Below are 27,901 nucleotides of genomic sequence, written 5' to 3' on the forward strand. Positions count from 1 at the left end.
TAAACTCCACTTAGCAACAAATTTTTCTTTATTCTTTGCACATGATTCCAAAATTAGTTATATTAGTTTTCTAACTGACCTCTAAGTAAGTTTAAGTATGTAATCCTAACGTATATTAAAATGCTAAACAAATGTTACAATTAATGTTGAATTTTCCTACATTTTGTTATGCTTTTTAAGAAAAGAAAGATAACAATAACTTTATTAGGACATAATTGCAAAAATGTCCATGGGTGTTACCAACATATCAAAACAAGACTGATTTATTATCATGTAAAATACACAAACTAGCAAGAGGGAACATTTCCTATATATATTTATTTAACCATAATCTAAGAGAGTTCTTATTTGTACCGTTTTGAAATTGAAACCATTCAGGGAACCTCAGAGTAACAATAGAAAGAATGGGACTCTTCCTTTAAAGATAATTTTCTCCCACCAGGAAATTAAATGTTTCTCCTGGCAGCAAGTAAAGTACATGGATGAATGTAGGCTCACACGTATCCCTCTTCAAAGCTAATCACAAGCCAGGGTTACCCAAGGTTCACACTAAAGGGAGGAGCAGTCTCACTTCTACTTACTCTTTGAGCACATAAACCAACTAAGAAGCATTGGCTAAAAGATGCTTGATCTTGCAGGAGCGTTTTATGAAAGTATTAAAATAAACGAGTTTAACTACAATGGACTAGATCTATAACATTTATAGTACTAAGAAGGGAGAGAGCAAGCATCTGTCTCAAGGCTGACCAGGCTGCATTATTCACATGAAGGGGTGTATCTGACCCACAATACATCAAAATATATGTAACAAGCAGGCACGAATAGAGTTCATATAGGCAGAAGTGCCTCTATACAGAGCAAAGAGCAATGAATTTAAGATCAGAAAATTGGTGAGTGAAAGTAGGATCAATCACTAGTTGCTGTGTCAACATAAAATTTCTGTAATATTTCTGGGCCTCGGTTTCTCCAACTGTACAAACCAAAATGACAATACTGTAGCACGTGGATTACAAGATTGCTGCAAGGACAAAATGAAATACTGTATGTGAGATGGCTCTATAAATTCTCAACTACTGTACAGATATGAAGTAGGATTATCAGTCAAATCTGTAGGTATAAAAGGGCTATACTAAAATGTAGCCACACTAATACATGGAGTCCAAGAGCAGACACATCATTGAAAAAGCCTCTGTCTGCTCACAGCTAGCACTGGTAAATGGGTCTCCCCGTGCTGTGGAATCCAGCACAACTGAATAAGCTCGTCTGGGAAGTGAGTGAAGTGTGCCTGGCACCAGGGAGACATCTAGTGTTGGAAAATAACAGAGTTGGTGATGACTTTTTGTGTGAAAGAAGCAAATATTCTTGTGTTCGGACTAAGCAACACAAAAATTAAACCAACCTATAACAATACTCTTACAGCATTACCAATACTCCAGAAATTTAAAAAATTACTGGACTTCTCAAATCATAAATGGACATTTTTAAGAAGAAGCAGGAGTCAAGGGAGTTCTCTTTTAAAGTTTTGACTTCCTACTAAGATAGTGTTTAGGACAAAGATGAGGGCAAAAGGGTCTGCATAGAGGATAACGGAACAAAAAAGGTCTTTTTAGGAGGAATTCTGGGAAGAAAAATAATCAGAGTTGCTTCCATGGGGACGGGTGGGAGGAAGGGAGAAAAAGACGGGACAAGAAGGCTTTAGGTTAGGGTTAGTAATGCACCTGCAAAAAAATGGTTGAATGCATTTAATTACCTTCATATAGGTACTTATGCAGCAAGAGAGGTTCAGCTCATAGGTTTTAACAAGTGGACATCAATACAGGCATTATTGCAGCTCAGATAGTTCACAGATATTTATGAAGTATTTAGGAAAAGTCAGCAACGTTGAAAACATCGAGATCTGCTGATTACCAAAACAGAAAATGATCCTTGGTCTTGGAACTTAACCCCTAGAAAAGAAAAAGGCAGTAAGTAATAAACTAAAAAGTAAAACATATTATATGAAAAGGAAATAATTGAGGAAGTAGAATAGGATTATAAGATATAGAATAAGAAATAAGAAGTTGAGGAAGGCAGAAGAACTATAGAACACTTGACAGAGAGAAAGAATTGACTTTTTTCAAAGTAAATAGTGTATGTACCTACTCTTCCCAAACAAGAAATGGAAGATGACAATGTACTTGAAAGTCATCCTTAAAACAGATGCTAGTTTTTCTCCTCCTACTGTCAATAAAATTTAAATTTAGTAGACACTTTTCTACACTCGACATTCAAGGTTCTATAAATGAAATAGTTGAATCAACTACGTTTACATGTAAATGTAGCACTTTTCCATATCTCAAAGTCCTCACCTATTATTTTCCTAATCACTTTTGTTACCGTTTCGTATCTATCAAATTTCCCTCCTACCTCAAAGACTGGTTTTCAGTATAAAATATAATTTGATACTTTATGATTTATTGTTCATTGTTTCATCTTTATCTAGAACCTCTTCGTATTAGCCATGGTTCTCTGGAGGAACAGAACTGATAGAACGCACACATAATTATAAATATTATATTGCTTTACATCATTGGAGGCTGGATATCACATGAAGACCATCTGAAAGCTGGAAAAGCTGCTCAGTTCAAGCAGCTAGAAGCTTCAGAAGCTGAGGGACAAATCATGCAGTCCCAGTCCAAGGCTGAAGGCCTGGAAGCCCCCAAATTGCTTCTGGTGCAAGATCACATTCAAAGGCCAAAGACAGCTGAGGTTCAACAGCCTATGGCAGCAGCACAGAAATACACCCCTTCTAGAAGAATTGAACTTGCAATGTCTTTATCTCCCAGCTGTCTGCTCCCTTGGAGCATGCAGTCTATTGCACTATGATACTCATCTTCAGAGTGAGTGGCTGACCCACATGCCAACACGCTATGAAAACACCTCACAGATACACCAGAAATGTGCTTTATCAGTTTGCTAGGCATCTCTCTATCGAGTCAAGTAGACAACCAAGATTAACCATCACACTCTTTTCCTTTTCATCTGAATGTCTGTGGTTACATTTCTCTTACTGTATGAATAAAAGAATCTATTAATTAGGTTGTTCCTTAAATTCTACTGATTACTACATCATAGTAATGCCAGGCAGAAGGAGGACGCTTGTTTCCGAAACTGAGAAGGGTTTTTTTTAAGGAAACTTGGTAAAAATAGCAATACAAGTCAATCTTGTAGAAGCATCTACTGAAAACATGTTATTATCTTTATCATACAGCTCCTGAGGGGTAAGACCTGATGCTGCTGATGCATGTATGTTATTGTTATTGCACATTCCAGAAGAGGCAAATAGTTTTCAGGAGTTTTTACATCAGTAATTTCCCTCTGAAACAATTTGAAATGATATATGATCGTTATTTTTTGTTTAGTTTCTCTCCATTACAAAAGAGACTTTTATTTATTTCACATCATTAGCTTTCTGTAAATGTATGCCATATGTTACTTTTTATAGCTCTCTTAACTCTCCAAACCGAACAATACATATAAATATGCTCTGCTACATAACATGGTATGAATGACATTAATTGGTTCTTTTTTAATAAAAGTGTTATCACAATTATGTAATAAATACCCAGATAAAGTCCAATATTTGTACCCAACATTATTTGTACAAAATCTGCTCAAAATGTTCTGAATTTTCCTTTTATTATAATAAAATATAATAATATAACTTTAGTAAAATTAGTGGGGTTTTTTCACAAACTATTATTATACCTATTCCCTACAGAGCCAAACACAAAACCTGGGGATTCAGAGGAGTTCAGATAGAGCCACATTCTTGTCTTCCATTATTCACAAGAACTGTACTTATTTATTCAAAAATCATTGACTATTCACTTTGTTTGCAGTCTTACATTATCAATTCCCCACTGGCCTCTGGCTGCTTAATGGTTACATTCAAAAATCAAAAGTCACAGTCAGAAATGATTAATTGTGTGATAATTAAACTTCTCGGGGCCGGGTATTTAGCTCAGTGGTTCTCCTGCCTGCCTTGCAAGCACAAGGACCCGAGTTCGATCCCCGGTACCAAAAAAAAAAATTTCCCTTAAATTTCTCATTCATTTTTCATTCTGGTATTAAGATAATTATTGTCAAACGTTCCAATCCTTTCCACAGAAAAATCCACTTCCAGTTTTAATCTTTTAGCAGAAACATGCACATGCAGACATACACACACACACACGCGCACACACACACACACACAGAGGGACAAAAATTAGCATGGGTAATTATGCGAAAGTCTTTTTTAATTGAGATTAATCTTGTTGCTTACTTTGAAAGGCTAATCTTTAATGTTGATTCATCTTTAATTCCTATTGAATACATACAATTTAAATTTATCACTAAGATACTGATGTTTTTCTGCATCATGTTAATATGGAATGCTTTATTATGATTTTAGTCACTTTTCTGTGTAATTAGACTGAACTGTTACAGAAAATGACTGATTTCTTATGTGTTATCCACATAACCATGCACACATGGCAATATGCCATATGTAGTTAAAGAAAGGTAATAGTTATGAAACATAGAATCACAGGACTGAGTCCACCAGGTTATCAGAAATGTGTTTTGTAGACAACATTCCTGGCTTCATAACAGAGGCTATCCAAATCCCTGTATGAAGTCTCTAGCTGAACTTAAGCTATGTGAATCCCACTGAATCATAAAAACTCTGCTAAGGCAAACTAACAGACAAGAAATAAGTAACTGACCACAGTATGAAAGTATAATCAAAGTCTAGCCCTCATTTTGCTGTATAAGTCAGCACTACATCCACGAGAGGAGCCCTTGACATCATCATAAAGCTGCAGATTTTCTAGAGTTGAAATTTCAGTTCCAGGTCAGATAACTTTCACATTAAAATTCCATTAGTTGGTGCTGTGCATCCATAATTCACTTTAAACTTGAATATTTACAGTTTTGGACAAATTGGAAAATTTTTTTAAACTGAAAACATCTTACTGATAAGATTATCTGATTTCACACTGTGATAAAATTATTTAATGGTTATACTGGGGACATATTCAACTCCCTATTCACTGATAGTTAAAACCAATAATTATAAAAATAATGGCCACTGCTATCAGGGAGAAGCATGGCCCAGGCAGGGTGTCAAATCTTCGAGGGATCTACTCTCATTTAACCCTCACAGGAAGACTCTGAGGTAAGTACAGCCTGCCTAACTCATGCTTCCCTGTGATAGCACCAATCATGATTCTTCTACTTACTAATCATAGTTATATCACAGATGGTTTGCAACTATGAGCATTCAAGCAAGCTGCTCAACTAAGTCACGTTGGACAAAATTCACTCTGAGTCTGTTGTCACTGAGGCTTGCATCATTAAGCACCATGAGTGAATGGTATCTCTGAGTGAAATTATTACTACTTGAAGCACAACACCTAAAAACTCATACATATAATCTAGCTTGGATCCTAGGTCGATAAGAGGTATCCAAGTGGGAAAACAAGACATGATGCAAACCCCAAAGGTTTGCTGCAAGGTTAAGAACAGCTCATCTTCAGGGACACAAATTTCCAGCAAACAATTAGTACTTGAAATAGTGAACAAAATTTTGCAGCAGAAGGCAAATGGCAAAGGCTCAGGAAAGGCCTCTGAGAAGATGATACCTGTGTGAGCTGAGAAGCTAAAGAAGAGCAGATAATTCCAGAAAGAATAAATTCAAAGTCATCAGAGAACAAAATACAAGGAGCCACTGTGGCTGTAAAGGAGTACTTTAGGAGGAGACTGGTAGAAAGTGAGATTGGAGAGTAATCATTAGCCACCACAAGGTTGCCACGTGAAATGACAATTACCATTTCTTGGAAAGTTACAGAAAGAGAGGAGCAGAGCTCCCCTCCACCAGCACCAAGGAGGTGAGGTGCACAGGCACCTGCAGAAGGCAAATGACATTCGGGATGTGCTAGAAGAGTACTGTTATTATTTCCAAACATAACTTTTAAATAAATGATGAAAACATTATTCTAAAAATTAAACACTGAATTTTGTAAAACATGCAATGTTTGGAGGAGGCATACATATTTTTTAATTCTTAATGCATATATGACCATAAATTGGGGTAGTGCATTTTTATCACACGTCATTTTAACAATATATGACAACATCCTTACCAAGCTGCCTACAGAGCATTCGCAAACTACAGAGACAAACATGATTCAAGGAGCACATTTCTACATATTCTGATCTATATAAACAACCTGTAAATAAAATCTCCAAAACTATTATTCATTTGAATGACTATACATTTACGTTCATTTTCTCAAATATGTCTTGCTTTCAGCTAAGTATTCATGAAAACACTTGCCCTGCTGAAAAATGTTCTCTGAACTACAAAATGTTTATCAATTTTATCTTTCAATCAATAACACTCTATAAGCTAAAAGAACCCCCAGCCTTCAGTCCACCTCCCACAATTTTTTGAGGAATAAAACATAGATCTAAGACTCCACGACTTGCCCAAGGTTTTATGTGTTTCTGATTCTTGATCCAGGCCCTCTGTCATCAGACTGATGCCCTCATTTTGTAGATGTTTCTTTCCCTTCTATTTGGAAATAGTTAACAGATTCATGGGAACATGAAAAAAATGTAATACATGGAAAACCTTGTACCTTTCACCTCCTCTAATGATGGACTTTATGTATGAGTAGAACAGTGTCAAAATCAGGAAATCAACACTGGTACAACACTGTTCCCTACAACATACATATTTATGCAGCTCACCATTTTGTACATGCATTTGTCTCCCCTCTCCCTCCTTGGTACACTTTGCGGGGGTCTAGACCCGTATGATTTTATCCCATGAATAGAAGAACATAGGTAGCAAGGAGAGGGCAGCCAAGAATGAAAAGCTCAATGCTGAAATGACTGGACTGCTTATTTTCCTATTCTAAGTTTTCATATTTGATAAATCAACTTCTTCAGGATTTGACATAATGACTTCATCTCTGACTGCATAAGCATGAGCAAATGACTAAAGATTTTGAGTGGCAATTTTCCATTTCGTGAATGAGGAAATTAAAAGAAATAGGTTAAGGTTAATGGCTGAAAATTGGTCACAATATTTGAGGCTATCATTGTTATATAAAAGAAAGCTACTAAATAAAGACAGCTTCACAGTTGCTTATAAGATCAGGAGGAAACCTTCAGGGTTTTGTAGCACCCATGTTCTGCAGGCTGTTTGTGTCTCCTGATCTGCCTCCACTCCCACAGTGCAAGGGGACAGGTGGGTGGTAAGTGGCCCTGCCTGTGATACTTGATACACTCCACAGTTTCCCTTGTCAGGGGAAACAAATGTGTTGTAAGGACATTGTCAATGTGCATTTGGTGCATTTGGCTTTTTCTTTAAATATCCAAGCTGATTTTATGAAGGCATATATTGGTAGTGAAATATTCACTGCCTTCCAAAAGCATAAAAATATTAAAGATTATTTTGAGAATTGTATTTTTGTGTTAGAATCAAAGGTTTAAATGACAAATTGTTTTATTACTCAGTAATTATTTACAGAAAGGTGTTGTAGGTTTGCAAGCCAGGCACTGGGACCAGTGAGCTAAATCCCCAGCCTGATATTTTTTTTAAATGATTAGCTTTTTCAGTAACTGATAGTAAGTTTAACAAGTATCAACTAACAAGGACTTAATTTAGTATTTAGTGAGATAATGGCTTTACCATGAAAGGTATTTTCATCTGTGTTTTGCAATTTAGAAGGAAAGCAATTACCTTTAAATTTTGTTAGAGTAATTAAACATTAAATTAATTAATGTAATGTTTTGTTGATTTTTTGTTCTCTTAAAACTCCCATCCCAGAGGAACAGGCTTCCGGGCCGCCGAACCACAACGCCCAGCACAGAGGGGGAAGCTTCCAGACCACTGTACCACCACTCCCAACACAGAGGAGAAGAATCCTGGGTCGCAGTGCCACTACTCCCATGGCAGAAGAGGAGGATTCTGGGCCACCATACCACCACTCCTAGTGCAGAGGAGGTGAGACACACTGCTGCCAGCAGCACCCCTCCCCACCACCCATCAAATGAGAAGACATGTAAACAAGTTTCAAAACCAGACTTCTAGATCATCTATAGCAACCACAAATGGAAAGGAGATGGGACACTCTGATATTTAACCACCTGAACTCCCTGAACTGGCAACAAAAGAGGATCTGGAAAAGTGAAATCAGAAATAATTCCTCAAATAACAGCAGAGATAGTGCTTGTAGTGCAAGACATGATTCATAAATCTAGAAAGGAGCAGAGGAACATGATGGAATCTCAACATAGGAAGCAAATGGAATTCATAAAACAGAAGCAAACAGATTTCCAGGAGATTAAAAACTCCACCTACACATCAGAATGAGCCAATGCGAGGACAGAATTTCAGCTATAAAAGATAAGATTGCAATTAGTGACCAGGAAAAGAAAAATTGCTTTAAAATTGTAAGGAACCAAGAGAAATCAATCCAGCACCTGCTAGACAATGCAAAGAAGAATAGCATAAGATTGATTGGAGTCAATGAAGAAAAAGGAGAGAGTGCAGATGACATAAAAAAACTGTTCACAGAAGTGATAGCAGAAAACTTCCCAAGCAGGGGAAAAGAACTTGACATATAGATAAGTGGGGCATATAGGATTCCAACTAACCATGATCAACAAAATCTACACATAGGCATATAGTTGTTAAGATCCCAGAAACCCAACAGAAGAACAAAGTTCTACAAGCAGTTAGATAAAAGAAACAAATCACATACAAAGGAAAGCCCATCAGAATCACAGCAGACTTCTCAACTCAAAGCCTCAAGGCAAGAAGATCTTGGAGTAAGGTATCTCAAGCCCTGAAGGAAAACAGCCTCCAAGCCACATTGATGTACCCTGCAAAACTATCTTTCAAAATTGATGGAGAAATAAGACACTTTCATGACAAAGAGTACCTTAGGAACATCATGAATACCAAACCAGCATTCCAAAAAATTTTAGACAATATCCTAGGAAAAGACAATGAGGATCACAACCACAAGAAGCCCAGCAGAAAGAATCCATTGGGCATGACAAGAAATTAAATGCAAACAGGGAGAATCCAATAAAAAGAAAAAGTCATGACAAGGATGAGTCAATATGTAACAGTTATAACCATCAATGTTAATGGTCTCAACTCACCAATCAAAAGAAATAGGCTGGCAGCATGGGTCAAGAAGCAAAATCCAACAATATGCTGCATACAAAAACACCCTTAATTCAAAAAGAAACTCACAGACTGAAAGTTAAAGGGTGGAAAACAATTCTCCATGTGACAGGGACCCCAAAAAAAGCAAGAGTAGCTATCCTATTTGCATGTCAAGTGGATTTCAAAACAACGCTGATTAGGGCTGGGGATTTAGCTCAGTGGTTTTGCCACATGCTGTGCAAGCACAAGGACCCAAGTTCAATCCCCAGTACCAAAAAAAAAAAAAAACACAAAACAACACTGATTAAGAGAGACAAAGAAGGGCATTACATCCTAGTAAAGGGAATGATCCAAGAGGAAGAGATGACAATCATAAATATATATGCACCAAATGCTAGTGCACCCAACTATATAGAACAAATAATAACGAGCATGAAAAGTCATAAATGCACTAATACAATAGTAGTGGGACCTCAATATGCGACTGTCACAAATAGATAGACCAACTAGACAAAAAAAGTAATGAAATACTAGAACTCAATCAAACTATTAAACAGAAGAATTTAACAGATGTTTACACAATGTTCCACCCCCAAAATCAAAATACACATTCTTTTCAGCTTCACTGAGTTTGTTCTCCAAAATAGACCACATAATCACTCATAGAACATGTTTCAGTAAGTGCAAAGGAATTGAAGTCATCCCCCGTATATTATCGGACCATAGTGTGATGAAATTGGAGATCAGTAGCAAAAAAAAAAAAACGCAAAAATTTCATAAACATGTGGAAATTGAACAACACACTTCTGAATAACCAATGGGTCAGAGGAAATGAAAGAAGATATCAGACAGTTCCTTCAATTAAATGACAATGACAATACAACATATTGCAATCTATGGGACACAATGTAAGCAGTCTTACAAGGGAAATTCATAGCAGTGAATATGCATATTAGGAAAATAGAACAAGCCCAATTAAACAACTGATGCTGAACCACAAGCTTCTAGAAAAAGAAGAGCAGGGCAACCCCAAAGCTCATACAAGGGAGGAAATTATAAAGATCAGAGCAGAAATCAATGTAATGGAGATGAAGAGAACAACACAAAAAATCAATGAAGCCGAGAGTTGGTTCTTCAAAAGAATAAAAAGAATTGACAAACCCTTAGCCAACCTTATTAGAAAAAGGAAAGAAAAGGCCCAAACTCATGCAATTAGGAATGAAAATGGTGAAATTACAATGGACACAGCAGAAATACAGAGAATCATCAATACCTACTTCAAAAAAGTATATGACAATAAGATGGACAACACAGAAGAAAAGGACAGATTCCTAGATACACATGAATTACCAAGTTGAAAAAGATGACCTAAAAATTCTAAATGACCCAGTATCAATCAATGAAATTGAAAATGTAATTAAAAACATACCAACAAAGAAAAGCCCGGGTCCTGATGGCTTCACTGCTGAATTCTACAAGACATTTACAGAGAAACTACTGCCACTACTATTTAAACTTTTCAGTGAAATTGAAAGGGAAGTAATACTCCCAAACTCATTCCTGGGGGCAAGCATCACCTTGATTCCCAAAGCAGAGAAAGATCCAACCAAAAAAGAGAACTATAGGCCAATCTCACTAAGGAACATGGATGAAAAAATCCTTAATAAGATACTGGCACACAGAATTCAAAAGATTATCAAGATCATACACTAAAAACAGCATGGTCATGGCAAAGAAACAGACCTGAGGACCAGTGGAACAGATTAGAAGAGGAAGAAACAACACCAGACACACTCAGCCATCTCATCTTCAAAAAAGAAGCCAAAGACCCTCTCTGGAGGAAAGATAGCTTCTTTAATAAATGGTGCTGGAATAATTGGGTTTCAACTTGCCAAAGATTAAACCTAGACCTATATCTCTCACCATGCACTAAACTAAAATCAAAATGGATTAAAGATCCAAATATTAAAACAGAAACACTGAACTGGCTAGAAGAGAGGTTAGGTAGAACTCTTGGAAGACATTGGTGTAGGAAAAGATTTTATGAACGAAACTTCAGTTGCCCTTGAACTAGAACAAACAATCAACAAGTAGGATCACCCACAAGGAAGCTCCCCCACCACCATCCCATGCTCCTAGGGCAGAGAAGGTGAGCCGGTCCCAGCACCTGGAAGGAAGCTACCCTGATGCCACCCCAAGATCCTAGGGCAGAGAAGCTGAGCCAGTCCCAGCACCCAGAACGAAGCTCCCCTGCCACCATCCCAGGCTTCTAGGGCAGAGAAGCTGAGCCAGTCCGAGCACCTGGAAGGAAGCTCCCCGACCCCCATTCCATGCACCTAGGGCAGAAAAGGTGAGCCAGTCCCAGCACCTGGAAGGAAGCTCCCCTGCCACCATCCCAGGCTCCTAGGGCAGAGAAGGTGAGCCACACAGGCACCAGAAGCATCCCCGCCCCCACGGAAATGAGAAGACACCTGAACAAGCCTCAAAAACAGACTTCTGGATCACCTACAGCAACCCCAAAGGAAAATGAGATGAAACAATTTGATACTCAACTACCTGGACTCTCTGAATTGGCAACAAAAGAGGATCTGGGAAAAATGAAATCAGAAATAATTACTCAGATAACAGCAAAGATTGTGCTCATGGTGCATGACATGATTAATAAATCTAGAGAGGACACAGATAAAAAAATAGAGGAGCTGAGGTACATGATGGAATCCCAACATAGGAAACAAATGGAATCCATAAAACAGATGCACACAAATTTCCAGGAGATTAGCAACTCCATCGAAAGTCGGCACAGCAGAACGAACCAACATGAGAATAGGATTTCAGATACAGAAGAAAAGACTTTAATTAGTGACCAGGAAAAGAAAAATCGCTTTAAAATTGTAAAGGAACATGAGAAATCAATCCAGCACCTGCTAGACAATGCAAAGAAGAATAACATAAGACTGATTGGAGTCAATGAAGAAACAGGAGAGAGTGCAGATGACATAAAAAAACCTGTTCACAGAAGTGATGGCAGAACCCTTCCCAAGGAGGGGAAAAGAACCTGACATACAGACAAGTGAGGTATATAGGACTTCAGCTAGACTTGATCAAAAAAAATCTACACATAGGCATATAGTAGTTAGGATTCCAGAAATCCAACAGAACAAAATTCTACAAGCAGTTAGATAAAAGAAACAAATCACATACAAAGGAAAGCCCATCAGAATCACAGCAGACTTCTCAATGCAAACCCTCAAGGCAACAAGAGCTTGGAGTGATGTATTTCAAGCCCTAAAGGAAAACAGCCTCCAACCCAGATTGATGTACCCTGCAAAACTATCTTTCAAAATGGATGGAGAAAAAAAATATTTTCATGATAAAGAGCACCTTAGGACCTCCATGAATATCAAACTGGCACTCCAATAAATTTTAGACAATACTCTAGGAAAAGACAAGGAGGATCACAGCCCCAGGAAACCCAACAGAATAAATCCATTGGCCGTGACAAATTAAATGCAAAAGGGGAGAATCCAACAAAAAGAAAAAGTCATGACAAGGCTTTTAAAACTTTTAACTTCATCTCTCTAATGAGTGTATAATTCAATCTTGTTATTGTATTGATTAGTATTTTTCTGATTCTAGAGTTGCACACCTTTCCTTGTGCTATACTGGCTATTTATCATCTTGTTATGTCTACATTTTAATTGGGATGTCTATTGATGAGCTCTAAGAATTCTTCATATATTCTGGTCATAGGTTATATGCATTGTAAATATGGTCTGTTTACGGACTACTTTTCATTTTAATGATGTCATTTAAAGTTCTAAATTTTGATGGAATCTCATTTATCACTTTTTTTCTTTTATACATCATGTCTTTTGTATCCTAGGTAGTTCTTGCCTACCATAAATTCATAAATATTTTCCCTTATAATTTCTTCTGAAAGTTTTATACTTTTAGGCTTTCATATTTAGGTTCATAGATCCCTTCAAGTTATTTTCATGTATGGAAATAAAGAGTTGAGGTTAATTTTTTATATACGGATATCAGGTGTTTTAGTGCCATTTGCTGAAAACATTATCACTTCCTTGGCTCTTGAATCGAGTTTATATTCTATAAAATGCTAATGTTAAATAATCTTTCAAAACTCAGTGGACCATATATGTGTGGCTCTATTTCTAGATTCTCTGTTTTATTCAAATGATCTATATGTCTTTCCTTACACCAACACTGCTTTGATTCTGTAGCTTCAGGAGAAATCTTAAAATTAGGTACTAAATGTCTTCCAACACTGTTTTTGTTTGTTTATTTTTTTGGATTTTGGGGGTTTTTTAACTTTTCTAGGTCCTTTGTACTCCTACATAACTTTTAAATTTCAATATCCAATTCTTCATTTATAGCAAGTATACACAGACCTGAATTTTTATATATACCTTGTGTTTTCTAATCCTGCTAAATTCAAATACAAGTTCTAGGGGCTCCTAGAGATTTCTTAGTATTTTCTCTGTACATGATCATTTCATCTACATATAAAGATTTTGCTTCTACCTTGCCAATTCTATCCTAATTGTGTAATTTTATTGCCAGACTATTTTGGTGGGGACTAGGTTTCAAAGTTATAATGAACATATAAAGAGTAAGCATATCTGCCCTTGTTCCCATCTTAAGGAGAAAGCATTGTATCTTCTCCATTCATATAAGGCATTCTCACTGGAAGTATGGAGTACATGTCTTTACTCTGTTGAGAAGGTTCTGTTCTACTTCTAGTCTTCTGATAGCTTTTACCATGAACAGCTGTAGAATTTAGTCCAAAACTTTTTCTCCCACTAGTGACAGGATCATATGGCTTTTTCCTTTCCTCTGTCAAAATGATGGTTTTGGGGGGTGGATTTTCCAATGCTGAGCCAACACTGCCATCCCTATAATAAAACCACTTTCTACATCCTGCCAGATCTGACTTCTAATAGTTTGTTTTGTCAAACAAATTTCTATCTATGTTCATACTTTTTTCTTCTATTTTCTTTATCCAGTTTTAGAAACGAGGGGAAAAGTGTTCCTACTTTTTTCTGCTTTAATTGTTTGATATAATTTATCAGTTAAAATGTATATGAGCCTACTGTTGTCCTATAGGTAGGTTTCCAAGCTAGAAATATACTTTCTTTAAAAGGTGTTATTCAAATTTTATATTTCCTCCAGAGTTAGTTTCATTAATTTGTCTTCCAAGGTACTTCTTAGAAATTGTCAAATTTATTTCAAAAAAGATTTTTGTAATATGCTTTCTATATCCTTTTAAATTCTGTAAAATCTGTGGTAATGTCTCCTAGATCTTGATATTGTAATTTTAAAAATGTATAATTGATATTGTGTAACAGGAACAAAAGGTCTAAAGGTGAAGGGGAAGCAGGAGGGGTAGGGGAAAGGAAAGAAGGGAAAACAAAAAATACGAGAAGAGGAAAAAAATGGAAACAAGATCTTTGCAAATAGAGAAGGGTGGAGGGGGTGAAGGGAGGGCAAGGGAAGAGGAAAGAAATAAGAACCAAGATACTCATGTAAAGGTACAAGATCCCAATAATGAATGCAACTGTATTTTATCCTAAAATTTACCAATAAACTTAATGGGAAAAAAAAACAAGTAGGACCTCTTCTTATTAAAAAGCTTCTGCACAGCAAGAGAAACCACCAGAAGTGTGAAGAGATAACCCACAATGTGGGAAAAAATTTTCACCTGCTGTTCCTCAGACAAAGGTCTACTATCTTGAATCTATAAAGAACTTTAAAAAATCAAACCTCCCAAATTTAAAGACCCAATCCAAAAATGGGCATCTGAAATGAACAGACATTTCTCACACAAAGAAGTAGAAATGGCAAATAAACATATGAAAAAATGTTCAACATCACCAGTCATTAGAGAGATGCAAATGAAAACAATTCTGATTCCACCTCAATCCAGAAAGAATGGCTGCTATCATGAAATCAACCAATAAGAAATGCTGGTGGGGCTGTGGGGAAAGAGGAACACTGCTCCACTGCTGGTGGGAGTGTTGACTGGTGCAACCACTGTGGAAATCAGTATGGAGATACCTCAAAGAACTAGGACTGGAATTCCCATTTGACCCCGCTATTCCACTGCTGGGTATCTTCCCCAAAGAATTAAAGAATCATACCACAGTGATATATGTGCACCCATGTTCATAGCAGCACAATTCATGATAGCTAAAACTTGGAAACAATCCAATTGCCCATCAACTGGAGACTGGACAAAGAAAATGTGTTTTTTTAATAAAATGGAGTACTATTCAGCCAAAAAAGGGGAAATTAGAGACATTTATAGTTAAATGGATGCATATTGAGGCCATACTTTTAAGTAAAATAAATAGGACACATGTGTAAATACCAAATAGTTTCTCTAGTGTGAGAAACTGAAGGTGTAAATAAGGACTAAAAGGTACAATAGGTAATGTGAAATAGGAAGAAAAGGGGCAAAGGGGAAAGGGAAGTAGGAGGGGTAGGGGAAAGGAAAGAAGGGAATGGAATTAATATGAGAAAATGAAAAAAATGGAAACAAAATCTTTGTAAATAGGGAGAGATGGAGGGGTTGAAGGGAGGGAAGGGGAAGTTGGAAAAATAAGAACCAAAGAGAGATTATGTAAAGGTGCCAATTTCCAACTATGAATGTCATTATGTTTATACTTAAAATGTACCGATAAAATAAAATTTTTTTTAAAACTCCCAGTTATTCTGGTGAACTTTCATTATTTCAACAAATCTTTATCTTACATCTTCTACAATGCATTCATTGTACTCATTCTGAAGACAGAAGGAAGAAGTCATAATACTTCCTTCAAGAAAATTTCAATCTTGTTGAACGAACAGAAAAAAAAACAGGAAATCACAATATAGATTGAAATAAAATTATTTTTCCTTGAGTACTTAATTTTTCTCTTAGACATTTCAGATTTTAATTACCCAATTTTTCAGATTCTCAGAAAACTTAGCAGCACAATGCTTGTTAAAAAGTTTTCTTTTATGATTTTGTAAAAATCTATAGACTTTTTCATAACTTCTTTATATTATTTGATATAAAATTATCAAATAAAATTAATTGATACAAAAAAATATTCATTTCAGATTCCCATTTTTGGATTGAGTCTTTAAATTTGGGATGTCTGAATTTTTTTAAGTTCTTTATATATTCTAGATAGTGGACCTTTGTCTGAGGAACAGCTGGTAAAAATTGCTTCCCCCATGGTGAGTTGTCTTTTCATGCTGTTGGTGGTTTCTTTTGCTGTGCAGAGGATTTTTAATGAGAAGAGATTCTACTTGTTGATTGTTTGCACTAATTCACAGGCAACTGAGGTTTAGTTCATAAAATCTTATCGTACACCAATGTCTTCAAGAGTTCTACCTAACCTCTCTTCCACCCAGTTCAGTGTTTCTGTTTTAATAATCAGACTTTTCATACATTTCAATGTTAGTTTAGCACATGGTGAGAGACACAGGTCTAGTTTTAGTCTTTGAAAAGTTGAAATTCAGTTCTTCCAGCACCATTTACTAAGGAGGCTATCTTTTCTCCAGTGAGGGTCTTTGGCTCCTTTGTCAAAGATGAGGTGGCTGAGTGTGTCTGGAGTTGTTTCTGCATCTTCTAATCTGTTCCACTGGTCCTCAGGTCTGTTTCTTTGCCAGTACCGTGATGTTTTTATCACAGTAGCTTTGTAGTATAGTTTCAAGTTGGGGGTTGTGACACCCCCTGCCATGTCTCTGTTGTCTAGAATTGCTTGTGCTATTCTGGGTCTCTTCTTGTTCCACATGAATTTTGGGATTGTTTTCCCAAGGTTCATGAAATATGCTGCTGGGATTTTGATTGGGATTGCATTGAATCTGTATAGCAGTTTTGGAAGTATGGCCATTTTCACTGTGTTGATTCTTCCTACCCAGTAGCAAGGGATGTCTTTCCATTTTCTGATATCATCTTCAATCTCTCTTTGCAGAGTGGTATAGTTTTCAGAGAAGAGGTCTTTGATTTCCTTTGTTAGATTGATTCCTAGGTATTTCAGTTTTTTGGATGCTATTTTGAAAGGAATTGTTTGCCCTATTTCTCTCTCAGTGAGTCGGTTGTTCATGTGTGGGAAAGCTATTGATTTTGGTGTGTTTACCTTTTATCCAGCTACTCTACTGAATTTGGTTATTAAGTCTAGAAGACTTTTGATGGAGTTCTTGGGGTTTTCTATATAGAGTATCCTGTCATCTGCAAATAATGACAATTTGACTTATTCATTTCCTATCTTTATTCCTTTTATTTCTTTCTCTTGTCTAATTGCTGTGGCTAATGTTTCCAAAACTACACTGAACAGGAGTGGTGATAGTGGACATCCTTGATTTTAGTGTGAAGGATTTCAGTTTTTGACCATTTAGTATGATATTGGCTGTTGGGTTTTCATAGATGGCTTTTATCAGATTGAGGTAGAGACCGTCTATGCCAATTTTTTGTGGGGTTTTTATCATGAAAGCACGTTGGATTTTGTCAAATGCTTTTTCTGCATCTATTGAGATGATCATGTAGTTTTTGTCCTTGGCTCTATTGATATAGTGTATTACATTTATCAATTTGTGTATGTTGAACCATCCCTGCATGCCTGGGATGAACCCTATGTGGTCAGGGTATATGATCTTCTTGATGATCTTCTGCATTTTTTTTCCCAGTATCTTATTAAGGATTTTTGCATCTATGTTCATTAGTGAGATTGGCCTATAGTTCTCTTTTTTTGTTAGATCTTTCTCTGCTTGGGGAATCAAGGTGATGTTTGGTTCCAGGAATGAATTTAGGAGTATTGCTTCTCTTTCAATTTCATTGAAAAGTTTAAAAAGTAGTGGCAGTAGTTCCTCTGTAAATGTCTTGTAGAATTCAGCAGTGAAGCCATCGGGACCGAGGCTTTGAAATGAACAGCCATTTCTCAAAGTAGTAGAAACAGCAAATAAACATATGAAAAAATGTTCAGCATCACTCATTCGATATATGCAAATGAAAAGAAAGTTGAGATTTCTCTTTACTCCAGAAAGAATGGCTGCTATCAAGAAATCATGGGCCAGGGATTTAGCTCAGTGGTTCTGCCACCTGCCTTGCAAGTGCAAGGTCCAGACTTTGATCCCTGATTAAAAAAAAAAAAGAAAAAGAAAAAAGAAAGAAAGAAATCAACCAATAATAAATGCTAGCAGGATTATAGGGTTCTTTAAACCCTTCTCCACTGTTGGTGGGAGTGTAGACTGGTGCAACTACTGTGCACATCAGTATGGAGATACCTAAAAAAACTGGGATTAGAAGTCCCATTTGACCCAGCTCTTTGCCTGCTGGGTATCTTCCCAAAAGAATTAAAGGAATCATGCCACAGCATTATACGTGCATCCATGTTTATAGTGACACAGTTTGTAATAGCTGGAACTTGGAAACGGCCCAAATTGCCCATCAACTGGATACTGAAGGACAAAGATGATGTGGGGTTTTTCAATAAAAGGGAGTACTACTTTCCAATCCAGCCCGCGACTTGGCAGGCACCTCTCCAGACACAGTTGGAGGTCCTTGCCCACGTGGAACTTGCCGATCCAGCCCAAGATCCAGCAGCAATCCACTGGATCCCCACCCCACCCCCCGCCCCACTCCTCTGGCCTCTTGGCTGTACTGACATCTGGTTCCACACTGCAAAGACACAGAGGACACCGGACCACCAAACCACTGTACTAGGTAAGTTGGAGCGATCATCACCTCCCATCAGAATTGGGACTATCTTCAGGGGAAGGGCAGCTGGAAACTGCAGTACAACCCTTCAGAGTTCAACCCTACAGGAGGGCAGGGAGCTCAACTTGGGACTTGCAGCCAGAAATCTGCGTGAATCTTACGGGTCTGTGAATGGCTTACGGAGCCTCATTGACTTATATCTGCACACTGCTACCCATGTTGTCTATTGTGACAACAGAGACATACCCTGAAAGAGGCCCTTCATTTTTATTTTTATTTTTTATTTTCAAAATTAGTATTATTGGTTTGTTTCTTTTTCCTCAATTCTTTCCTTTTTTCCCCTCTTATCTTTATTATTTCTTTTCTCCTCTCTTTGCAAATTTTTGTTTTTCTCTCCTTTTATTCTTCTCTCTTTTCTCTTTCCTTTCTCTCTCTTACACTCACTCTCTTGCTGTCCCATATTGTTCATCTCCCTTTTTGTCCCTATTCTGGCCCTCATTTGGAAGTATTTATTTTTCTATTATTCTCTTTTTCCTTCTCGCCTGTGTCCTCTGGCCTCACTGCTAACCTTCCCCTATCCTTCTACCTATCTGTCCCTCCCTCCCCAACTCCTTCTAACTCCCCATCCCAAAGGGTGAAGTGTTATATTGAAGAGTTTACTCACTATAATCATATATTGGGTTCGTCCTTGACCTTGATTTGATGCACACAGTTAAAGGTGATAGATTAATAACTACCACAAAATGTCATTTTCTAAGATGTACTTGATGCAATTGTGTTGCTGATTGTATGACTTGGGCTAAGGTGTTGTTATTGATCTAGTCAGTGATCCTTCCTAGTATAATGATGATGAGATAGCCTCAGAGTCATTAGAGACACAAAATTTAAAGATCAGCTATATCTGAAAGTCACCTCTGAGAAGTAATTATTCCATAAGGGTTCTAATTACAAGCAACAAAGATACTTATAATAAGCAATTGCAAAGTATCAACCCAGGAGTTAAACCAAGGACAGTACCAAAAACAAAAATGAGAAGACACTTAAGCAAGCCACAAACTCAGACTTCCACCCCACCAAGGGTCCCTGGGGAAAATGAGGTGAAAAAGTCTGATAACCAACCACCTGGTCACCCTGAACTGATAACACAGGAAGTAACAAAACAGATGAATGAGGCTCTAGAAAAATTCAAAGCAGAAATAATCTCCCAGATATCTGCAGAGATGGTGAGCAGAGTGAAAGACATGATTAGAAGCTCTAAAATAGAAACAGATTAAAAAAAATAGATGAGCTCAGAAACATGCTGGAAGCCATGAATACCCAGCATAAGAAAGAAATGGAAACCATGACCATCCAACATAAGAAAGAAATGGAATCCATGAAACAGATTCAAACAGATATTCAGGAGACTAAAAACCCCACTGAAAGTATCCACAGCATATTAAGGGACTCTGAAGATAGAATATCAGATATACAAGATAGGATCACTGTTAAAGACCATGAAAACAGAAATTTCTTAAAAATAGTAAGGGACCACAAGAAATCAATCCAACAGCTGCTGGATGATGCAAAGAAGAATAACATAAGACTGATAGGAGTCCATGAAAAAACAAGTGAAAGCACAATTGACATAAAAATCTGTTCACAGAAGTAATAGTGGAATACTTCCCAGACAGAGGTAGAGAATTGGACATACAGATAAGGGAGGCATACAGAACTCCAACTAGCCATGATCAAAAAAATCTACATCTAGACATATAATAGTCAAGATCCCAGAAAACCAACAGAAGAAAAACATCCTACAAGCAGTTGGAGAAAAGAAACAAAACACCAACAAAGGAAAGCCCATCAGAATCAAAGCAGACTTCTCAACACAAATCCTGAAGTCAAGGAGTGAAGTATTTCAAGCCCTAAAAGAAAATAACTTCCAACCTAGACTGATGTATCCTGCAAAATTATCTTTCAAAATTGATGGGGAAATTAGATACTTCCATGACAAAGAACACCTGAGAAATAACATGAACACAAAACCAGCACTACAAGCAATTCTAAACAATATCCTAGAAAAAGAAAATGAAAGTCACAATGCCATGAGGCCCAACAGGGGAAACCACCAGGCAAGGTAAGACACTAAAGGGAAGGGGCGGCGGGGAGAAATAAAAGAGTCAACAAAAGTAAAACATCGTGACAAGGATGAATCAATGTCTATCAATTATAACCATCAATGATAATGGCCTCAATTCACCAATCAAAAGAAATAGACTGGCAGAAAGGATTAAGAAGCAAAATCCAACAATACGCTGTATATAAGAAACACACCTAACTCGAAAAGAAACTCATAGATTGATGGTAAAAGGATGGAAAACAGTTCTCCACGTGACAGGAACCCAGAAGAAAACAGGGTAGCAATCTTATTGGTAGACAAAGTAGATTTCAAACCAACACTAATTAAGAAAGACAAAGATGGTCACTACATCCTTATGAAGGGAACAATCCAAGAGGAAGAGATGACAAACCTAAATATGTATACATCAAATATGAATGCCCCCAACTATACAAAACAAATATAAATGGACACGAAAAACAAAATAAACACTAATGCAATTGCAGTGGGGGACCTCAATACCCCACTATCACAAATAGACAGATCATCTAGACAAAAAGTTAACAAGGAAATTCTAGAACTGAACCAAGCTATTGAACAAATGGACTTAATAGATGTTTACAGAGTGTTCCACCCCACAAAATCGGAATACACATTCTTTTCAGCTGCACATGGGTCATTCTCCAGAATAGATCACATGCTAGCTCACAGGACATGTCTAAGTAAATGTAAAAGAACTGAAGTTACCCCCTGTATTTTATCAGATCATAGAGCAATAAAATTGGAGATCAATAACATAAGAAACCACAAAAACCCCACAAACACAAACACATAGAAACTGAATAACACCCTCTTGAATAACCAATGGATCACAGAAGAAATTAAAGAAGAAATTAAACAATTTCTCCAAATAAATGAAAATGCCTCTACAACATACAGGAATCTATGGGACACAATGAAAGCAGTTTTATGTGGGAAATTCACAGCGGTGAACACCCATATTAGGAAAACAGAGAACACTCAGATAAATAACCTAATGCAGAACCTCAAGCTTCCAGAAAAAGAAGAGTATAACAAATCCAAAGCTCGTACAAGAGAGGAAATTATAATGATCAGAGTAGAAATCAATGCAATGGAGACTAAGAGAACAATACAAAAAATCAATGAATCAAAGAGTTGGTTTTTTGAAAGAATAAATAAAATCGAAAACCTTTAGTCAACCCCATCAAAAAAAGGAAAGAAAAGGTGCAAATGCATGCAATTAAGAATGAAAAAGGTGAAGTCACAACAGACCCAGCAGAAATCCAAAAGATCATCAATACCTACTTCAAGAACCTGTACTCCAATAAAATGGAAAACACAGAAGAAATAGACAGATTCCTAGATACATACGAATTGCCAAAGTTAAAGGAAGAAGATATAGAAATTCTAAACACCCAAATTACTATGAGGGAAATTGAAAATGTAATAAAAAACTTACCAATGAAGAAAAGCCCAGGTACTAATGGCTTCACTGCTGAATTCTACAAGACATTTAAAGAAGAACTATTGCCATTACTCTTTAAACTCATCAAGGAAATTGAAAGGGAAGCAATACTTCCAAATTCATTCCTGGAAGGAAGCATTACTTTGATTCCAAAAACAGTGAAAGACACAACCGAAAAAGAGAACTACAGGCCAATCTCCCTAATGAACATAGATGCAAAAATCCTCAAAAACATACTGGCAAACAGAATACAGAGGGTCATCAAAAAGATCATACACAGGCCAGGGATTTAGCTCAGTGGTTCTGCCGCCTGCCTCACAAGCACAAGGTCCTGAGTTTGATCCCTGGTACCAAAAATAAATAAATAAATAAACCTCTTGGGCCCGGGATTTAGCTCAGTGATTTCACCGCCTGCTGTGCAAGCGCAAGGACCGGAGTTCAATCCCTGGTACCAAAAAAAAAAAAAACCCTGACCAAGTCGGATTTATCCCAGGGATGCAAGGATGATTTAACATTTGTAAATCAATAAATGTAACACCCTAATTAACAGAGTCAAGGACAAAAAACATATGATCATCACAATAGATGCAAAAAAGGCATTTGACAAAATCCAACACCCATTCATGAAAAAAACCCTACAGATAATTGGAATAAAAGGTCTTTATCTCAACCTGATTAAGGCTATCTATGAAAAACCAACAGCCAACATCATACTAAATGGTCAAAAACTGAAAACTTTCATACTAAAATCAGGAATAAGACAAGGATGCCCACTATCACCACTCCTGTTCAACATAGTTCTGGAAACATTACCCACATAATTAGAAAAGAGAAAGAAATAAAGGGAATAAAGATAGGAAAGGAAGAAGTTAAACTGTCATTATTTGCTGATGATATGATACTTTACATACAAGACGCAAAAAACTCTACCAAAGACTTCTAGACTTAATTGACAGATTCAGTAGAATAGCTGTATATAAAGTCAACGCTCAAAAAACAATAGCCTTCTTATACAAAAACAGCAGACTCACTGAGAGAGAAATTAGGGAAACAATTCCTTTTACAATAGCATCCAAAAAAATGAAATATCTAGGAATCAATCTAACAAAGGAAGCAAAAGACCTCTATACTGAAAACTATAGCACCCTGAAAAATGAGATCAAGGAGGATAAAAGAAAATGGAAAGACATCCCTTGTTCCTGGGTAGGAAGAACCAATATAGTGAAAATGGCCATACTTCCAAAACTGCTACATAGATTTAATGCAATGCCAATTGAAATTCCAACAACATACTTTACAGAGCTAGAGAAAACAATCCAAATATTCATTTGGAAACAGACGAGACCTAGAATAACAAAAGCAATTCTGAGCAACAGAGACATGCCTGGGGGTATCACAATGCCCAACTTGAAGCTATGCTACAAAGCTACTGTGATAAAAACAGCATGGTACTGGCAAAGGAACAGACCTGAGGATCAGTGGAATAGATTAGAAGATGCAGAAACAACTTCAGACATACTCAGCCACCTCATCTTTGACAAAGGAGCCAACCACCCTCATTGGAGAAAAGAGAGCCTATTTAATAAATGGTGTTGGAAAAACTGGATTTCAACCTGTCAGAGATTAAAACTAGACCCATATCTATCACCATGCACTAAACTAAGATCTAAGTGGATTAAAGATCTAAATATTAAGGCAGAAACACTAAACTTGCTGGAAGATAAGTTAGGTAGAACTCTTGATGACATTGGCATAGGAAAAGACTTTATGAACCAAACCTCAGTAGCACAGGAACTAGCACAAAGAATCAACAACTGAGATTTCACCTTATTAAAGAGCTTCTGAACTGCAAGAGAAACCACCAACAGAGCTAATAAACAACCTACAATGTGTGAAAAAAATTTAGCAGCTGTAACTCAGACAAAGGGCTACTATCTAGAATATATAAAGAACTGAAAAAAATCAGACCCCCCAAATTCAAAGACCCAATTCAAAAATGGGCATCTGAAATGAACAGACATTTCTCAAAGAAGTAAAAGCAGCAAACAAATATATGAAAAAATGTTCAACATCGCTGGTCATTCAAGAGATGCAGATGAAAACAACACTGAGATTCCACCTCACCACAGAAAGAATGGCTGCTATCAAGAAATTAACCAATAACAAATGCTGGCGGGGGTGTGGGGAGAAAGGAACCCTTCTTCAATGTTGGTGGGAGTGCAGACTGGTGCAACCACTGTGGAAATCAGTATGGAGATACCTCAAAGAACTAGGACTAGAGGTCCCATTTGACCCAGCTATTCCCCTGTTTGGTATCTTCCCAAAAGTATTAAAAGAATCATACCACAGCAATATATGTGCACCCATGTTCATAGCGGCACAGTTTGTAATAGCTAAAGCTTGCAAGCAGCCCAAGTGCCCATCATTTGGAAACTGGATAAAGAAGATGTGGTTTTTTTATAAAATGGAGTACTACTCGGCCATAAAGAATGAAAAACTAGAGTCATTTATAGCTAAATGGATGCATATAGAGGCCATACTCTTAAGTGAAATAAATAGGACACATTTGCATAAATACAGAATAGTTTCACTAGTGTGAGAAACTCATAGTGTAAACAAGGGTTAAAATGATTAAAATGACTAATTGATAATTTGCAATAGGAAAAAAGGTCCAAAGAAGAAGGGGTGAAGGGAGGGGAAGGGGAAAGGAAAGGAAGGAAAGGAAAAACTATGAGAAAAGAAAAAAAAATGAAAATGATGTCTGTGTAAATAGGGAAGGGTGGAGGGGGTGAAGGATGCACAGGTAATGGGGAAAAAAATAAGAACCAAGATACATCATGTACAGGTACAAACACCCAATGATAAATGTAAACAAATTGTATACCTAAAATGTACCAATAAAAGAACTTAGAAAAAAAAAGGGAGTACTACTCAGACATAAAGAACGGGAAACCAGAGACATTTATAGCTAAATGGATGCATATTGAGGCCATATTCTTAAGTGAAATAAATAGGACACACATGTGTAAATACCAAATAGTTTCCCTGATATGAGAAACTGAAAGTGTAAATAAGAATAAAAATGTATAATAGACAATATGAAATAGAAAGATAAGGCCCAAAGGAGAAAGGGAAATGGAAGGGGTAGGGAAAGGGGAACGAATAAATATGAGGAACAGAAATAAAATTTTTATAAATAGGGAGGGTTGGAGGGGTTGAAGGGAGGGCAGGGGAATGGGGAAAAAATAAGAACCAAGATATATCATGTAAAGGTACAAATTCCCAATAATGAATGTCATCATATTGTGTACCTAAAATGTACCAATAAAATTACTGAATAAAAAAATAAAATCTAAAAATAAAAATAATTACACTCTGATGATAATAATCATGATGGTTCTGAGGATACCTGAAAAAATTTAAATATTTTTATACAATATGCCAAAAATAGCTTTAAAATATAGCTTTTAAAGTCCTACATTGGTTAATTTTTTTCTATTAAATTTATTGGTACATTTTAGGTATAAAATACAGTTACATTCATCATTAGGATCCTGTATTTTTACATGATGTATCTTGGTTCTTATTTTTTCCCCTTCCCCTGCCCTCCCTTCATCCCCTCCACCCTTCTCTATTTGCAAAGACTTTGTTTCCATTTTTTTCATTTTCTCGTATTTTTTTTCTTTTCCCTTCTTTCCTTTTCCCTATCTCTCCCACTTCCCCTACTCCTTTAGACCTTTTCTTCCCATTACACAATATCAATTATACATTTTTAAATTACAATATCAAGATTTAGAAGACATTACCACAGATTTTACAGATTTTTAAAAGGATATAGAAAGTATATTACAAAAATCTTTTTTGAAATAAATTTGACAATTTCTAAGTACCTTGGATGGCAATTTAATGAAACTAACTATGGAGGAAAAATAAAATTTGTTTAACAAAACATACTATTAGAAGTCAGATCTGGCAGTATGTACAAAGTGGTTTTATTATAGGGATGGCAGTATTGGTTCATCATTGGAAGATCCACCCCCAAAAGTCATCATTTTAACAGAGGAAAGGAAAAAGCCATATGATCCTGTCACTAGTTGGAGAAAAAGTTTTGGACTAAATTCTACAGCTGTTCATGGTAAAAGCTATCAGAAGACTAGAAGTAGAACAGAACCTTCTCAACAGAGTAAAGACATGTACTCCATACTTCCAGTGAGAATGCCTTATATGAATGGAGAAGATACAATGCTTTCTCCTTAAGGTGGGGAACAAGGGCAGATATGCCTACTCTTCATCTGTCCATTAAATTTTGAAACATAGGCCCAAACCAAAATAGTCTGGCAATAAAATTACACAATTAGGATAGGATTGGCAAGGTAGAAGTAAAAGCTTTATATGTAGATGAAATGCTCATCTACAGAGAAAATACTAAGAAATCTCTAGGAGCCCCTAGAACTTGTATTTGAATTTAGCAGGATTAGAAAACACAAGGTATATATAAAAATTCAGGTCTGTGTATACTTGCTATAAATGAAGAATTGGATATTGAAATTTAAAAGTTATGTAGGAGTACAAAGGACCCAGAAAAATTAAAAAAAAAATACAGTATTGGGGTCCAGGGATTTAGCTCAGTGGTTTCGCCTGCGCAAGCACAAGGACCAGAGTTCGATCCCCGGTACAAAAACATCACAGTGTTGGAAGACATTTATTACCTAATTTTAAGACTTCTTCTAAAGCTACAGTAATCAAGGCAGTGTTGGTGTAAGGAAAGACATATAGATCATTGGAATAAAACAGAGAATCTAGAAATAGAACCACTCATATATGGTCCACTGAGTTTTGAAAGATTATTGAACATTAGCATTTTATAGAATATAAACTCGATTCAAGAGCAGAGGAAAAGATAATGTTTTCAGCAAATGGCACTATAACACCTGGTATCCATATATAAAAAATTAACCTCAACCTTTTATTTCCATACATGAAAATAACTTGAAGGGATCTATGAACCTAAATATGAAAGCCTAAAAGTATAAAACTTTCAGAAGAAATTATAAGGGAAAATGTTTATGAATTTAGGGTAGGCAAGAATTTCCTAGGATATAAAAAACATGATGTATAAAAGAAAAAAATTGATAAATGAGATTCCATCAAAATTTAGAACTTTAAATGACATCATTAAGAAAATGAAAAGTAGTCCTTAAAAAGACAACATTTATAATGCATATAACCTATGACCAGAATATATAAAGAACTCTTACAGATCATTAATAGACAACCCTATTAAAAAGTAGACACAAGAAGATGATAAATAGCCAGTACAGCACAAGGAAAGGTGTGCAACACTAGAGTCAGAAAAATACTAATCAGTACAATAACAAG

The 27,901-nt window shown here is 36.5% G+C and overlaps 1 long non-coding RNA gene across 1 annotated transcript in view; it reads right to left on the reverse strand.

The window, feature by feature from the left end:
- Positions 1 to 1,727: 1,727 nt before the first annotated feature.
- LOC101711805 (uncharacterized) overlaps positions 1,728 to 27,901 on the reverse strand; it is an 85,139-nt gene continuing 58,965 nt past the window's right edge. The window contains exon 4 of the long non-coding RNA XR_206375.3: positions 1,728 to 1,946. This is a non-coding gene — a long non-coding RNA (uncharacterized LOC101711805). The remainder of the gene's footprint in view (positions 1,947 to 27,901) is intronic.

This window comes from Heterocephalus glaber, unplaced genomic scaffold, assembly GCF_053883595.1.
Source record: "Heterocephalus glaber isolate CG9 unplaced genomic scaffold, H.glaber_assembly_v1.0 deba00001058, whole genome shotgun sequence".
Lineage (NCBI taxonomy): Eukaryota > Metazoa > Chordata > Mammalia > Rodentia > Bathyergidae > Heterocephalus > Heterocephalus glaber.